This window comes from Apteryx rowi, unplaced genomic scaffold (genome assembly GCF_003343035.1).
Source record: "Apteryx rowi isolate R43461 unplaced genomic scaffold, aptRow1 scaffold_24, whole genome shotgun sequence".
Taxonomy (NCBI): Eukaryota; Metazoa; Chordata; class Aves; order Apterygiformes; family Apterygidae; genus Apteryx; species Apteryx rowi.
Genome location: NW_020448752.1, coordinates 78,508 through 96,121, shown reverse-complemented (window position 1 = coordinate 96,121; position 17,614 = coordinate 78,508). Strand labels below are relative to the sequence as shown.

Sequence of the window (17,614 nt, the reverse complement as noted above, 5' to 3'; positions counted from 1 at the left end):
TACAGTAGGGTTAATATAATTAGAACAGATACGGCATTAGCTGTTTTACAATCCTATGGATATTCCACAGATATATCTGATGAGGCAAAYGCACTACACAACTGTACAAAGTGATCAAAAGACAAGTCCTCTCCACTTCGCAAAAAATCTAAAGGCTTCCATGAGATTAAGTGCATTTCAAGAAATAAATGAAGTTGGCCTGGTCTTGGGCCAGTATACACTAGAGAGAGTTTTGTATATATAGTTATGGATCTCCTATCCATATACCCCTTGYCAAGGTCAAAACAACGTTATTTTGATAGGGTCTTTAATAGGATTGCTTATCTATACATATCAGCTAGAATATTCACTTCAGCTTGCTCGAAGACTGGGAAGAAAACCAGATCTATCAGTTATTCTCAGCAAACAAATGTGACTTTTTTTTTCTTTTTTTTAATCCTTCCACTTTACATAAATTCCCTAATCAGGTTACTCCAAGTCCACTTAGTTACAAATTTGTTAAATTTATTTTGGGAGAAATAGGCAAGTGGGCTGTTACACAGCACCGTAAATTTCACCCAACAAAACTAGAACTAAATCCTCGACAAATCAGCTTCAACTTCTTCCAGAGAGAGTTTAACACTGTAGATAGGCCAAGCTATTTACACACAGTCACCACCGTACTCCTAATAACTTCCTCAGCCTGTTTCACCAGTTTCAAACAAAAAAACATTGGAGCGACTTCAAAAATGAAATACCTGATATCTGTGTATCTCCTCCCCTCACCTGAATGTTTCCTTGGGAAATGAGATTTCAGCTAAAAGGCTTATAAACTGTCTGCTCACATCATTGTGCTCGTGAAAGACCGCTGAGCCAATTACAGTGGCAGGTGAAAATTGAGTTTTTATTTTTAAATTTGGGGGGGGGGGGCTTTTTTTTTTTTTTTTTTTTTTTTTTGTGAGTCTTGTAAAAGAAGACTTAAGGTAATAAATAATTACTAGAAAAATAATAGATTCTTTTTTTTTTTTTTTTTTTTTTTTTAACACTGCTGAGGGGACAAAAGATACGCAGCCTCTCCTGAGCTGTATGCTGCAGGGCTGGCTTGCAGCAGAAAATCACGAGGAATGTTACATGTATTGTTTTATTGTACATAGGAGAAAATTAAAGATTACAGAACACAACAGTGCACAACAGGTAACTTAATGTATACAAGTTCTACAGTTGGCAGCTGAAGAATTTTCTTCCAATAGAATACAAAATTCAGCCAATGTGGGAGAAATATTTACACAGTCTCATTACCATAGAAATTCAGATGGTTCAAATGCTATTTAAAAAAAAAAAAAAGAGTATGAACAAACTCTTTTTAATTTTCACTCGTATGACAGAGCTGCTATCAACTTTTCCATTCTCACCATTAATTCTATATGCCCAACACACAAATATGAAAATTTCACACCTCTGCTTACACCTACCCACTATGTCCTCAGAAAGGAAATATCTGATCACCAGCACTGACTCGGCTCCCCCCTGCTAGAACGTGGGGGCTGAATTCTTCACTGCTGTGCAAGTTGTTTAAGCCTCTTTGGTTTGGGTTCTTTGCTGCTGTTGCTGTTCTTTTTGCTGTGATAGGATTTCTAAGTGTTCCTTGCAGACCCAAGCAAGAATCATGCATTTTGCCATCATTCTTTCTGACACACAAAAGCAAATACATATGCTTATGAATAATGATTCATTTCCCATATAACCATTGTATTTGTTGAAATGACCTCCAGCGCAAATTTAGGCACACAGTTTAAAAGTGGGGTGGTTAAGAGCCACGGGAAATCGATTAGCATTTTACAGGCCAGTTAAACTACTTGTAATATTGTCTTCATAAAATAAATAAAATCACTGCATGTGCTGGTAATATGCTAGGGCACACAAATATTTTTGGTGCAGAAATTAGAATTTAGAACTTTGTTCAGAAATTACAAAGCCTGAAGAGGCTGCGATTTAGCCTGACCTACAGCGTAACGCAGGCGGCCACTACCGCTTGCCTCCCTTGTACTGGATCTGACAAACCAACCAGCTGCACAGGTCAACAGAAAACTACTGTCCACAGGAAAATGAACCCACTCGACACAAATCAGTTTTCCACCAGATGAGCAAGCTGATCCAGCTCACCTGGTGCCAACCGCATGTTCCTAGGCATGCACTTAGCAACTGTGCACAGAGCAGGGGAAGAAAGCCAGATTGTCCCTTTCAGCAGCAGCTGATTAATTTTGACATTGAACTACACCCTTAAACATAGTGTGGCTTGAATCCCTCTCTAAATAAAGAGAAAAGTGCAAGATAAAAAGGCCTTTTGGAGGCATAAAGTAGTATGTAGAATAGCCTAATGTAGGCAGTTTCCAGGGAGAACTTTCTGCAAGTTTTTGGATCTTCCTATTTTCCATAACGCACATCGGAGTTGCACTACGCAGAAGCAGTATTAACAGGTATCAAATATCACCTGATAATCACTAAAGAACAAGCAGAATCATTACCAGGTTCCATCTACAAACTAGGAGTATATGAATACTTCAACATTCTTGATAAAAACTACATCCATGCACRAAAGTAATCCCATATCTTGGGCTACAGAATATACGAAAACTGAAGTTATCAACTTATTTCAGTCAACCAAGTTACTGCCCTTTGAAAAACCCAGTGTCATAAACGAAGCCACTAACAAGTTGTTGAAATACAACTCCAGGTAACAGAACAAACACTAACCTAACAGAAATGTGCAATTGTGTTAAGAGAAGAAGTTGTACCCATCCAAAGGGATGCTATCATGCTAGTTAACTGTCACATACGGCAATTAACTAATGTCCTTTGTTAATGCGCTTGAAAAATAAGTTCAATAAAAAAAATTCAAAGTATTTCACAAACTCAGAATAAATCAAGCTTCAGCATGTTTTGACAAGCTTAGAAATCTTCAGTAATATTGTACTTACAAAAAAACAAGCAGCTTCTCATTAGCATAGTTTTTCACTCCTATAATAACAGGAGAAAATAGTTCACTGAAGAATCTGGGAACRTTAATATACTCCTTATAGATCACATCCAAGAAAACATCTGCTGTTTAAAATAGCACCTGAGGTAGCAGGAACATGCAGTGCCRTACTACACCGTGCTCCCAAAATCAGGAGTGCCAGCAAACACAGCATARAGCAATCCAACCCCAGGGAAGCAGCTTTTCTCCCATTAGGCTGAGCCGTACTGAGCCCAGCTCCACCGGTGGCTGTTCCAGCAGCGGTCCCAGATTGGGACCACAGGAGAGAGACAGGGAGGCGGCTGCAGGTGACATCCCACCACGACGAGGAGCTTCAGAAACCTGCCCTGAGATGGGTAAGGAGGTGGCTGGCAATGCAGGCTTCTGCCGCTGTGATTAAGACTAAAGGCAGGCTTCTAATAATTACCTCTCAAGGGTCCTGAAAGCATGACACTGCTACCTCTTGAGCTGCATGGATTGCTTCTCTTCGTCAGGAGCACTGTTTTTGAGAGCRCATGCCACAGATTTACAGATACCAATTAAATTCTGCGCTGGAAGAGTTARTCAACAGGACAGTTCCACAACAGACCAAAACCAAATGATTATAAGGGTTGAAAACCTGTGAAACTTTTGAGTAAAAATAACGCACACTCCAGTAGTCTGAGGTCCCCCAATCTTCAAAAATGATTTTTAAATAAGCAGTATACATTATCTGACAATAAAAGCTCAGAAGATTAAAAACCACTTTCCCATTTTCTGCTATAAAACATTTTGGCACTCCTCAGCTATACTGTACATTAGCATACCAGAGCCACTTGCTTCACTGAAAAACTAAATCCTTTGCATTTCCTTGAGCTACCATTCAAGCAGCCATGCAACAAGACACCCTGCAACCACTTTCTACTAAACTCTGAGCCTTTCCACCCGTTGTTATTTTATTTAGCCACGTCCTTTACCTGCTGGCTACATCTAAACCACATCCTTGGAAAAAAAAATATCTACATATGCTAATAAAAGCCTGGGAAAAGTGCTTTTAGACAAAGTTAGTCAGCATGATTTCAAACACCAACCACTGTCAGGAAGCTTACTAATTCGAGGGTGCTGCTAACGGGCAAAGTTTTAAGCTAAGGGAAGACCAGGCTGCAGATCAGCTTAAAGGCGTTAGTCTTCTTTTGTTTTTTAACAGCTAGTTTGAGCATACCCTAAAACAAAAAGAGAAAGAAACAAGGAACTGAACTCATTTGGGAAACACTAAGCCGTAAGGCAAGGCAGAGCAYGACAGGTCACACACCATTCCCTGGCTTATCTAAGCCAAACAAACACCGCAAGAGGTGAATAAGATGCACTTGCTTCACATGCTGGCAACTTCACTTATTAACGCCATACAGACTACTTCTAACACTGCAGGTTTAATACTGGAGATGAGATTTGGATTTCTAATGCTACTTGCCCTAGAAATGAACATTAAGAATCTCCTGAACACAAGGACATTGAACATAGGTATGACAGCAGCCCAGCTCTTCTGGCCCCATACCCATCTCATACCCAATACCAGTTGGTAGACAAAAAAACATCATTCTAGATGTCCTAACTGTACTGAGAACCACTTTTATCCTTAAAATTCCTCTTAACTGCACTACACATGAAGGATTATTCACTGTCATTATGTACATTTGTTCACAGCTCCACGGAAATGACAAGGTTCTGGACAAAGAACAAACGTTTGAGTGGTAAAGTTCACAGGTTCATCTTCTAAACGGTAAAGTTTGCTAAACAGAACAATTTAAACTGAATGAACTYTCTAGCTCAGAGCAGCACAGCTTGAGCTTAGGTCAGCCTATCCATGATCAAAGAATAAATTAATGCTTTAGCCACACTCTAGAAAGATTTCTAAAATAGCTATTTATAATAGGCAATATACATGTCTGACTTCTTCAGCTGTGTTGAACAAACTTATCAAAAAAGGCGAGAATAGATTTTTAACAGTATTGTGTTGTGTTGCATACACAATTTTGTGCATGCACAAAACTAAACGGCTTCCTGTGTCTTTACTCAGTTGTCCTGATAAATGACCTAAGGCTACATAGTTTTGAGCCACAATTACCATTTGAACAATTAGAGTTTTCATTGAAAGATTTCTGAGTTTTTCAAGATATTCAACATTTTGTCTAATGCTTCAAGTATATTAACCAGCTTTTGAAAGTCCCATGTAAAACACTGCTGAAAGATTTAAACAAGATATGATCAGAAAGTTTACAAAAGAAAATAAAATATTTTTCATCAACATTTGCATGTTAAGCATTTRAACTGCTGCAAAGCATTTAGATACAGGAGTTTCCAAGTGTTGTTCATTTCCAACTGATAATATCACAAATTGGATATAATTACCATACAAAAGCCTTCTAATTTCTGTCTCAGAGAAGGCTGACAAATAGTGTCAACAGCACCAGGCTGAGCTGAAGTTTACACTTTTACTAACACACTACTTTCCAAAACAGTCTCTCATAAGTCATCTATTTTGCATTGGTAAAAATCGGGCAGAATAATTTTCAATGAATCCATTTAAGGATTCCTATTGCAATATCCAGAAAAAGATACATAAAGCATACATAGCATGTACATATGTATTTATCCATGTATCCTTAAAAATGAAAAGTTTCAGATTACTAATAACAACACAAAAATATCTGAATATTTCGTTAAAGGTGAACATCCAAAAATATCTTTGAAAGTGCTTGCTTTCATGGGGACAAACTATTTAATCAACTTCTATTAAATGCTAAGCTTCATGTAAGGAAAATACCACAGAAGTCAGATAGAAAAGGTCAGACTAAAGACCAATTTAGCCAAGTTACCCGCCCAGTAGCAGTTGCTTCAGTAACAGTGCAAGTAGTGTGACTAATAGGGAATGCTATACTCTGACAGCATATAATTGTAATTATTAATTATCATAATGCATCCCCCATAATAGCCTGCCCACCTCCAGTGTCATGCTGGTTGCAGAGGTTCCCCAGTATCGTTTCCCATGCCAAAGAGTCCTCCCTTGCTGAGCCGGGCCTCTCAACGTGAGCGGCTGGCGCTCGCTGAACTAAACATCTGAACAAGCGTATTTCTCTTTTCCTCTTCTAAAAATGCCTGAGAGCGCCTCCATGCAACGCTTGTGAGAACTGTGCAGAATTCCTAAAACTGCTAACGGATCGTAAAGCTACTCTCCAAATCAAAACTTGTCATTATTTCTAATTTACATCAGCTCAAAGGTTTGTAATTTTTCAGTGTAACAGATTTACTGTACTGCCTCGTTATTACATGAAAAGCTGGAAGTACATCCACACTGAACTACAGAATGTGTTGCCTAGTTATGTTAATTGAACAGAAGCAGTTTCACTGGGCCTTAGTCTTTATTATTATTATTTTTCATTAGTTGCATACACAAAGCATCTCAACTTTCTTACTGTTCATGGCAGGATCCCAGGGCTATGTTTCGCCATTCCCAAGTAGTCCAGGTTAATTTTGACATCTAGAACAAGGTTCAGGAAGAGAAAAAAAAATCGTCACACACACTGGCACGCTATTATTCACTATAGATTTTATTTAAAAGAACTTCAAAGTAGAACATCTCCAGAAGAGTTAACTATTACTTTCTGCAGCTCTTTGAGCTCTGTCTCCACTGAGAGTGGAAAATCGGAAACTTCCCCCTTTTTACCTGAAGGGAAAGTTTAACTCACTACAAATCTGTCCTGCCCTGCTCTCTTCCATGTATACTGAGTATTTATAACACACATTTCTTCAAGACCAGGGCTGCAAATAAAAATCAATTTCAGTTCAACAGCAGTGTGGGAGAAAAAAAGTTAAAACTAACTTTTGCTTTTCAACTCAGTCTCTGCTCTTTATATCTCACAGGCACAGCATTTCCTTAGAGCCACCGTTTTACATAAATCGCTGAATGCATACGAATCGCAGTGCTTTTAACAGAAGTAATACCTTGCATCATTGCACTAAACCAAGCATGCTTTTCATAAATTCACCCCACAGTTACCACCACAGCAGGAAGGGCTCCCTGGATGGGCTTGCAAGAAGAATATAGGTCACAACCAGCTTGAAATGGGCCAAAGTTACAGCGCAGGATTTCACAGCCCACTCTAAGTTATCCTACTACAGAGAATGAATAATTGGAGAGCAGAAGTTGGGAGGAGAGACTGCTTTTCATGCTTGTAGTGAGTAGATATTGTGTGTCCAATTGAAAAAAAAAAAAAAAAAGGACAGTCACCCAAAAACATAAAGAATAACAAGCAGGGTGTTCCCCCCACCCCTTTTTTTAATTCATTCTAACCCAAAGCAGAGTGAGGAAGCACTGGTAACAACGTTGCCTGCTTTCACTTCCTCTCTTTTCTCTCAGAAAACAAAAAAATTACAACGTAACTCGCACATAATTTGGCAACTTGCATTCACATATCCAAGTAGTACCAGTGAGGGTCGCTTCTGCGGTTAAAYGAAAAGAAAATGCAGGAACAACAGCTTTCCAAGTACGAGCACTTCCCAACCTGAAGTGTAATCATTCTTCCAGCAATGAAAAACAATCCCATTGACGACAAAATCCTGTAGGAAGCTTCGCGTTAACTAATAAAAACTGGTAAGAAATGAAACACTAGATGCTACAGAGCATTCAAACTTAACCAAAACGATGGAGTTATCTGAAGACTAGAGAGGTTATTGCAGTCTTATTTTATGAAACTTGCTTCCTCTTGATATTCCTCCTTAGGAGGCATCAAATTATTTTTCTTTTATTTATGCACATGTATATGTGTATGGGCAGCCAAAGATCCACGTTCGAGAATTAAAGGAGTATTAATGTGGCAGGGATGTTAAGAGTCTTCCTGATGAATCGTGTACAAGAGCCATTCTGGGGAAGAAAACCATGAAGTTCTGACATTAGAAAACAGTATCTGCTGGCAAGGAGCCCCCTAAAACCGGGCAGAAGATGCAGGCTTCCCGCCATCTCCTATCTGAACATTTTGCATAACCTGCATCTATGCAAAGCAGTGTCAGGCTCCTCCAGCGACACACACAACACTACAGTGGAGGTCCTTATGAAAGGCCGTCAGTAATGAAAAACGAGAACAATGTCCGGCTTGTTAGACACATCTGGGATGGCACTGAAACAATAAAGTCAACACAAAGATAGCGTTTTTCCCTCCAGCCCACTCATTTTTTCCTCCTCCCATTTCTTTTTCCATCATTATTTATTCTCGAGTCCACGTTCTGGAGTGCAAAGTGTTGCCATGCAACCTCTTCTCTCGCACTTTCTCATTTTCCAGGCCAACTCCCTCCTACCATTACTTTTACTAATGAATAAACAATCTGAACTCCTAACTGGGGCCGTTTATAGCCGTCGCATGGACTGTTCTGCACGCACGCGGGGAGCACRGGACACCTGGCTGCTCAGCGCTTGACAGCCTGTTTGTGCTACAGCCATCTCCTCTCCATCCCAATAAACTATGCCTAAACTTCATCCTTCACCCCACACCAGCATAAAATCACTACAGCCTCACCAAAAAGTACATCCATTCTCCGCAGGGAATATGAACCGGGATTCTCTTACTTCACCTGTAATTGCAGGGTTATTTATAGCGGAGAGGCCACATTTCTGTCTGGTAAGCGCACTTTCAGCTTATACCCTGTGTTTGGCTCTCCTCTTCTAGGCACAGCTCTGCCAGGGCAAGAGTTACCAGCTCAGCAGCCCCTACRTACTTTCTAACCTATTTATTCAGGATCAACGGATACAAAGACCAATTATTTAGCCTGTTTAAACCATCGCTGCTTATTTTGGTTGTCATTCTGTAGAAGAGCTCACATAATTGTCTCAGCCGCCAGAGATAAGGGTTATAGCCCCCTTATTGAAATATTTACTCCTTCCACAAACCAGAAAAGATAGCCAACAGAGACGGTCAAGATATCCCTGCCGGCACCACAAGAGAAACAAGGGCTCTTTGCACGCTTGTCCTCTTCCAAGGAATGAATTTTAAGAGGAAGGCATGCCCCGCTCACAGGGTTTGTTCGGTCCTGTCCAACTTCACTGCACTTTCAGAGAAGACAACGCAACACGCAGAGCTCCACTTGCGGGGAACAGCCACGTGAGCAGCAATATTAACACGGCACGCAAGCCCTTGCAGGCAGGCAAGAGATGCCTGCAAGTCCATCAAGTGGCCTCAGGGTTACACGTTTTGAAGGAGAAAAGTGATACCACAACCAGCTTAAGTTAGACTACATGTTTACTAAGACACTGCCTACCGTGCTAGCTGTTTTGTTATTCCCCCATACCTCCAACCCCCCCCACCACACATGCTAAAATAACAGGTGGAAGAAAGACTATAGCAAGCATAAGATAAGATTTAAGAATGGAAACTGCCTTTTGCTCTGTGCATGTGAAGCACTATCACAACGATGTCTGGGTCCATCACTGCAGCTCTTAAGTGGTATCATCAGTTTTACAGGAAAAAAAAAATCTGAGAGAATAACAATAGTATGAGCTAGATGCATGTATTACAAAAAGCTATACGGTATAGTTTTCCATGAGTGATTACCATTTTCTTTAAAAAGATTAGAAGTTAGTATGACACCCTAAAATTTAATACCAACCAAAAATAGTAAACTTTCTAGAAGTCTGTGCCATCAATTATACAGATTAACAACAGCATTCTATTAACAAAGAAGAAAATCAAAGTTAAGGCAGGGAAAAACTCAGGGCCTCTATCTCCTTGCAAAAAGGAGATGCTAGGGGAGTTGGATCATGATCCATTTATAGCCTTCCTGCAAATTCCTCCAATTATTCCACTTTACATTAAGAAAAGCTACTAAACTGCTCCTAAAAAAGATTAGCCTACTTGCAAAGATGTGGGCCAGACTCTCTTGCAGTTAGTGGTATCACCAACCTCACTAAGATAATTGCAAGAGCTAACACTTTTCCACTAACTTGGAGATAGCTGATATCATAACAGTCTCATCACTCTTCTCCTTTATATAATAAAACTGCTGGCCTGGAAATTAAGGACACAAGTTTCATACTCAGGAGGAAGAGCTGGTACCAAGTCCCACCTGGAGCACTGAACTGCCTGCACTAGCCCCTCTATCCTTCCCCGTATGTTCTTCTGCCCTTTAACGTCAGTGTTTGATACTGCTCAAACCTAATTTAGAACGGAGCGTCAGACAGTGAATGCTTAAGCACTTAGCATTAGTCCTCCGTGAGAAACGCTACTAGCCACAAGAGACTGGTGTGATTTGCATACCTGCCGAGGGCTTGCGATGTACGGCAATTCTCGCGTTCTAGCAAAGGCAGGTCAACAAGATCGCATCCAATTAGATTGATCCTTCCATTCTTTTGCCGCTCAAGTGTTTAAGTCCTAATTTATAGTTTGAGGGCTGAAGCTTGCCAAGTCTTTAGTTTATATAAAATATACCTCATAGGGCATATTTTATGTATAAGCAAAATATGAGAAATACCTTTTTCATTCCATTATGTAAGTTTAGAAGCAATAGGACAGAAGAGTCTAGCTTCATTTTCTAAGTGTCATAACATCACTGCTCAATTACTAACTCAATGCTTAAAGGAACAAAACTGACTCAGTTGAACTCTGTTCTTGTTAAAAACCTTTCAATACAAACATGCAATAAAAGTCATTAATAAGTGACAGTGATACCTACAACCATATGCATATTTTGTAATTTTTAGTTGCTACTGCTTAAAAAGTTGTTCACTAGCAGTGTGTGGAAGGATGACCTTGGGGCAAAAATAAATGGATGAACTGCTAATAAAAACCTTGTACAACTCTGGCCCTCCTGGCAGATAATCAGCTTCTTAAAAAAAAATACAGAAGGCATGCCAAAATACTGCTGCCCTTCTAAGCCTGCAGGACGCCAGTGCCACTCATGGCTTTCCTTAAATAACGGACATGCTGGTCGCTTCCTCTGTTCTATGCAAAACCTGTGGGCAGCAATAAGCTTGCCCAGAATCACGCCTGTTTCATAATACTGCAGCTACTTGAACGAGTTGGGCACTGGGAAGCCAGAAGTTGACAAGGCAGAAGAACAACCCGTTTCTTCCTCTCGGCTTCCTTCAGAAGCCCGAGAGCATCTGCAAGCAGGACGCAGGCCGGTGCTTCGACTCCTCCCAGAGCTAAGAGAGGAAGCTTTCCTGCCACCTTCATTCAGTGTGGAATTTCATATTCACGCTTTCAGTAAAATATTTACATGGACCATTCAGCTCCTAGGCAGGTGTAAAGCTTGACAGTAGTTGTCCCAGGAACACCTCTTTAAAGGCAGCTGAGATGATCAGCGGTGCAAAGGGTGAGCCCTGAGAGGTGGAGTTTGACACTCCATCACTGCAGCTCCAGTGTGCACAGGAGCAGCAGCCCTGCTTCCCCTCCACACACCTCCAGCCACGCGATTCCCACCTCTACTTGCGAGAACAGCAGCAAGGTGTAGCCCCAGGGTGAGTTAAACTGATAAAAAAAMCATTAGCGAGTGGGTTTGTTTCCCATGAGATAAGCAGCATGAAAGAAATCGCCCTGCAATCACACAAGTGTTGGTGCTGCAAAGGGAGCTGCGGGAGTTCGCAGCAGCCACAAGGCAGGACCATCCCCTTCTTGGCAGCAGCCCTAAGATGTATCAAATTAGCTGCAGCACCAAACTGTCCCCAAAGTCTCTAGCATCAGATTTAGCCCTCCAACTGGGAATCAGACAGTTAATTTTCAATCCTTAACAGGTTTAGGGATATGCTTAAAATTTAAAAGAAATGAAAACTTGGCATTTATTTCTCTTATAAAACTATTTAAATATATAGAAAATACACTACATCCATGCACAACACAGAAATGGAGCTTCAATTTTAAAGATTCAATTTTTGTGCCAGTACGGCAAAAAAAATTACTGGGTATTTTAGATCATCTTAACATACTGCTAGATATTTCACCTTAGCATTATCAGATAAGGCCAGTTACTCAGAAGAATCAAAGTTCCCACGATGCTAAATGAAATGCAAGTGGAGCACACTCGACTTGAAACTAGAAAAACAGACCACTCACACAGAGGTCCTAGAAAGCAATCAAGAGAAAGGAATCAGATTGAATTTCACCTGTATAGCCTTGCTTTATTGGATCTACAGGATTATCATCATTAACTCTTGCATAACTCAAAACTTGTATTTTATTTTTCTCATAATATGCAACCCGATCTTCCTAGTAACAGTCTGCAGTTGACCAGATGGAGGTGTAATCAAGCTGGCTTACAATATACCATGGCTCTCATTTGTTGTGTCGCTAAATCCTGGCCTGCAATCTCTGAATGATACAGAAGGATAAAAACGGCCTGCTCAGTTTATATTTCTCACCCAGAACAAGGGAACAAAATTCTTCCCTCACTCCCCCACGAAGACGGAAATTTAAATTCACAAAGGAACTAACACATTGAGATGAGCCAAGCACTGCAATACCTATTAAAATACTTCTAAGTCCTCAGAGCTGGGACAGGTATTCATCTTCCCATCCCCAGTTTTAACCATTGGGCCAGCACAACACCAACTCTCACATGCTTTGAACCACTGTGATGGTTCACAGTCAGGTCCAACTCCCATCGCAKCCACACCTGTATAAAAAGACATGGGCAGTTTTGTCCTGTCCATATCCTTTCATCTGCACCAGGGTGTGTTTAGGCACCCTCCAAAATAGTGTCCCTCAGAAAGGAACAGCAGAATACATAATGTGACAGTTCAAGCAGGCACATGGCACCTGCTAAGACTGACACTCTTTAATACAGAAGCAGAAAAAGATCTTAAGCTTTCCCAAGATTTAAGCACCTTCAGGATGAGGCAAAGGATTTAAGAACTCCTCTGACAACAAAACTTCTGTTTACAATCTACTTTCACCTGTACATAAGCATTCTCACATTTTAAGTATTTCCTACTAAAAGAAACAAACAGAACAGCTTTAAAAATGGAGACTGCATTGGCACTGCCCAGCAAATCTCACAGCTTTTACAACTATAGACTCCAACAGCAGCTGCATCAGTCACAAAGAGCTTAAAACAAAAGCCCCAAGAAATCACATGACCAGTGTCATTAGTATTTATAAAAGTACCATTTCCAAAAAAGGAAACAAAATTACATATTTCTCGCAGTGAGTTTAAAGCAAAAACACTGATTAACAACACAAATCAGCAGTTGCTGCATTATCCAGAAACTTAATAAACCTGATTCACTTAAAAACAGCTTCTCAAAATAGTCAGGGAAGATATCAAATTCATTACAGAACAGGCTATTTCACTGACCATAAGAAAGCTTTTGAATTTTCTTCTGATTAGTCTTCTGAAACCCGCAAGTCAAAGGAATCAAATTGAAATTTTGTCCCAGCTTGCAAGCTCTTCGTGCATTCAAACAGATCGCCTCCTACCTCCTAACCCAAAAGCTGTCTTCAGTAAATGCACTTCTGAAATGTTTCTGTCACCAATATCAAGTCTCACATTGCAATGCCCTATATCTCACATCAAGGCACCTACAGTCCCAGTCGACTTGTCAATGCTTTCCCAAACGGGATACCCGCTGTCTTCACTACGCACTGTGCTTTCACCCCAAAACACCCACCACAGTGTAAAACTTTTGGAGGCAATGCATAAATAAGTTTTCCTTTATGTAAATAATTCAGATGAAAATAGCAAGTCGAAGATCTCTGATACTGAATACGTACTGAAAGCATGCCTTTTCTCCCCGAGGTTATTATTTAACACTGCTTACCTATTTCCTAGTTTTTCAAAGACACTTTGCTTAGGGATAGCAAATACACTAAGAAGTATTTCTTCCAGACTAGTTTTTAAATAAAGTTCTRGTCTGATAATTTTAGGAAACCTGTTGTATGACAAATAGTTAAAAGAAAATGGTAAAAAATGTTTCCATCCAGTATTTCAACAATGCAATACGGTTGTGAATTCCAAAAAAACCCCAAAACACAAAAACAAAAAAAAGCCCCCAAACCCTTAAAGTAGAAATCTTGCAATGAAAGTAGAACATATGCTGCCCCATCCATTTAAGCTTTTACCTCCCACTCGCACTGATACCAATATGCACTGTTGGATTTGTGATAAAGGCACCTAGCCATGAGAACCTAGCCTAAGGCCATTTAAGTCAACTTTCATAAGCTATTAAGAGTCATTAGGAAAGTTTTGTACTATTGATACAGCAAAACAGCCATGCACTGAATATCTTCCCTGAGACAGCTAGCTCTTAAAACAAACGCTTCCAATCGTTCGATTTGTTCAATTTTACCTTAATGCAATTTCTTAGAAAGTTTTGCCAGCACAGATATCGCCTAAAAGGCTGAAGGAAAGAAAAAACCCATGTACTAAGCATCACAGCTATTTCAGCAACATAACAACTATGAGAAATAAGAGCAGTTTTGACAGCTTTGATCGTGGTGTTTGTGGAGGCGATATAGTAATGCTAGCAGAAACATTTCTAGCAGAACACATTGCAAATTCATTTGGAACCCTAACCAACACGTCTCTCTGTAGCGCAGACTAATTACCCCTTCGTAATAGCTGGACCATGCTAGGAATATACAGCCCTCAAGGTGACACTGGTGGAACTTTTAGTTCAGAGAGCAGAGGTTATGCCTTTAGATCCAGACCTCCTGGGCTTGATCCCCACTGTCCAAGAACCATATACAAGGATCATATTACATAGAGAAACACTAAATGGTCTGAGATTTTCTTTAAATGAACTCCAAGAATTAAATGCTTTATACATTTTCCTCAGCTTGCTGCAAAACAAAAGAAAAAAAAAAAGTTAAGTTACAGGTATGCAGGGAGAAACAGCAAGTTTCTACTCCGCACACCCAATCCTCCTGTGTTTCTAGCCAGTTCACATGCCAGCACAAAGGCCTTTTCTGCAGCAGCTACATTTCGCTTCCCCTCTGAGCCCCCTTAGAGCTTAACGAAGGGTTCGTCATCGATCTCAACGTCTTCAGCAGTGACACCAGCTGGAAACGCTCCCTCTTTGCTCCATCCCACTCAGCCCTGTGGTGCAGCGAGCCAACTCCTAGCAACATTGGTTTAGATGATCCCAGTCATCAGTCTTCTCCCCATGGTCATGCTCTCCTACCGTTTGGGGGACCACACTGCAAACCGGATCAGGAAGCCTGTGCACATTTCTTTTTTTCTAGCCAGATGAGTTTGCTGACCTACTTCACACCATGGGATCACCAGAAGTTGTGCCAGTGAGACCACAAGCAGCAGAATTCCTCAAGTCACCATTACTGCTATAAACTAGGTATAGCTGAACCATTGCCTCAGATGACTTTCAGTTGAGTGAATTACAGAGCAGCAGAAACTATTTAAAATTAAAAAAAAAAAAAAGCTGGCTGGGGCAAAGCCACTTAAATTCATTTTTGATACCTGGTGTCAAGCCAATGCTCACTAGAAACAGCCTTGCTTCTTTGAAGCAGAGCAGCATGTTAATTTGTGCTGGCAGCTCCCTGAGATTTTTTGAACTTCACAAGTGAGGGAAAATGTTTAGAAGCACCATTTTGAAAAAAAAAAAAATCACAGAATCAAAGGGATCATAAGAAGAGCCGTCAAGGTATCATTTAGTTCTAGTTACTACCCAAACTTTCTACTATCAACACTTTGCAGCGTATTCTAGTATTAAATGGGATTGCATTGCAGAACAGGCTCTACCATGAAATCAGAGAAGTGGGGAGAGTGCCCTGAAGGTTCTTCATTAGCATTATCTCTGTGCATAGCTCACTAGGGAAAGAACAAGGAAGACTCCTCCGTGGCATCCTATTCAAATGTGTGAGCCATACTTAAATAAGGGAGATATTTCTGATGCAGATTTCACAGCAGGTCCAAGTCAGCATCAGTTTCACTAACACTCAGCACATTCAAGCTAAAGAGCTCTTTGCCATACGAAGCAGAAAAACGATGTGCACCTCGCAGCTCCTGAATTTTACAAAGGACCCGAGTGAAGAGCTGGAGAGCTCTCAAGTTAACATCAGACTTTTCACGAGGAGATGAAAAGTCCTGAACAGCACCTAGTAAAAACAGAGCTTGGCCTAAATTTTATGCAAATAGGGTAAAGAGACTAGCAAGTTAATCACAACCTACAGTAACACCCGTTTCTGAAGGCTGCATCACAGACTAATCCCTCAAATTCCTTCCTGCATCCAAAACTCAACTGGCCTATTTAAAGACCGTGAAACAATAAACACCGACGAGCGGAAAGTGTCAGAGGGAAAGAAAGAAAATGATTACAATGACTACAAAACAATGCCTGGAAAAGGAGAGTCGAAGCACTAAGACACTTTTTAGGAAAGAACGCACACCAGCCCCTTCCCCACAGCAAGCCCCCAGCAGCGCTGCTCGAAGGGCTCCCAGAGGGACCTGCTCCCAGAGGCAATCCCGCTTTGTTCCCTGCCACCCCTCACTGCTGCCCAGGACCCTCTCCTGGAGACCCCTGCTCCAGCCCTCACTATCCTCCTCTCTCAGCCCCAAGCACACCACACTCGCACACAACCACCCCTGCAGCACACTCTCTGCCTCCCCCTTGCAAAGAGGGTACGCTCCCCCTTGCAAAAAGCACCCCCCCCTTTTTTCTCCCTTGCAGAGCAGCCCCCACTGCAAACAGGGTAACCTCCCCCCAATTGCAAACAAGGCACCCTTACCTCGTCCCCCTGCCCTTGCAAACACGGCACCTTTCCCCTTGCAAACAGGGCACCCCCCACGGCAAACGGGGCACTCTTCTCTTGCCCCCCCCCCTTGCAACCACGGCACCCCCCACTGCAACCAGGGCACCCTTCCCTCGCCCCCCCCMCCCCCGACAGGCACCTTTCCCCGCGGGACGAGGCACCCCGGTGCCCCCTCGGGAGCAGCACAGCCTTTCCGCGCCCCCGGCAAACAGCGCTCCCCCCCCTCGCCCTCAGGGCAGCCCCTTCCCCGCGCAAAGAGCGGCCCCTCCTCGCCCCCCGGCCCCGCTCCGCGCACAACGGCGGCCCCGCTGCCCCCGCCCGCCGGCCGCCCCGGGCACGCAGGCCCCGCAGGACACAGGCCCCCGGTGGCTCCGGGACCCCGGCAGGGGCAGAGCCGGCAGCGTCCCCCCGCGCCCCCTCTCACCTGCGGGCCGCGGCTGCCCGCCCGGCCCCGGCTCCGGCTCCGGCCCCGGCCCCGGCGGCGGGCCCCGCTCCGCAGCGTCCCCGAAGTCCCGCGCGCGGACCGGGAGCGCGGCCCCGCTCCCCGCGCCCGCCCGCCCGCCGCCGCCTGGCCCCGCCTCCGGCCGCCGCGCGTCACCGCCCGCGCCAACATGGCGGGCCGCCCGGCCCGCGCGCAGGCGCCGCCAGGGCCGCGCTGGGCGGGGCCGAGGAAGGGGGCGGGGCAGATGAAGGGGGCGTGGCCGATATGAGGGCGTGGCTAAGGATGTGGGCGGGGCTTCGAGGGCGGCGGGGCGGGGCGCCCTCCCTGCAAGCACCGCCCCCTGTTCCCCAACTCGTCTGTGGAGCGGTTTTATCTCCCTTGCAAGGGGGCAGGGGGAGCAGGGGGTGGTCGCGCGAGGTGGGAGCCGCTCGACCAGCCAGCGCAAAATAA

The 17,614-nt window shown here is 42.8% G+C and overlaps 1 protein-coding gene across 4 annotated transcripts in view; it reads right to left on the bottom strand.

Annotated features, from left to right (window-relative positions):
- The window catches only part of KLHL13 (kelch like family member 13), an 89,276-nt gene extending 72,092 nt beyond the window's left edge, over positions 1 to 17,184 (bottom strand). For 3 of the 4 annotated variants that reach the window (XM_026066253.1, XM_026066256.1, XM_026066254.1), the window contains exons 1-2: positions 17,147 to 17,184; positions 6,448 to 6,512 (exon numbers count right to left, since the gene is read on the bottom strand). The gene's annotated coding sequence lies outside the window, so the exon portion shown is untranslated. The remainder of the gene's footprint in view (positions 1 to 6,447; positions 6,513 to 17,146) is intronic. The other variant, XM_026066259.1, reaches the window with a different exon arrangement.
- Between the last annotated feature and the right edge of the window lie 430 nt (positions 17,185 to 17,614).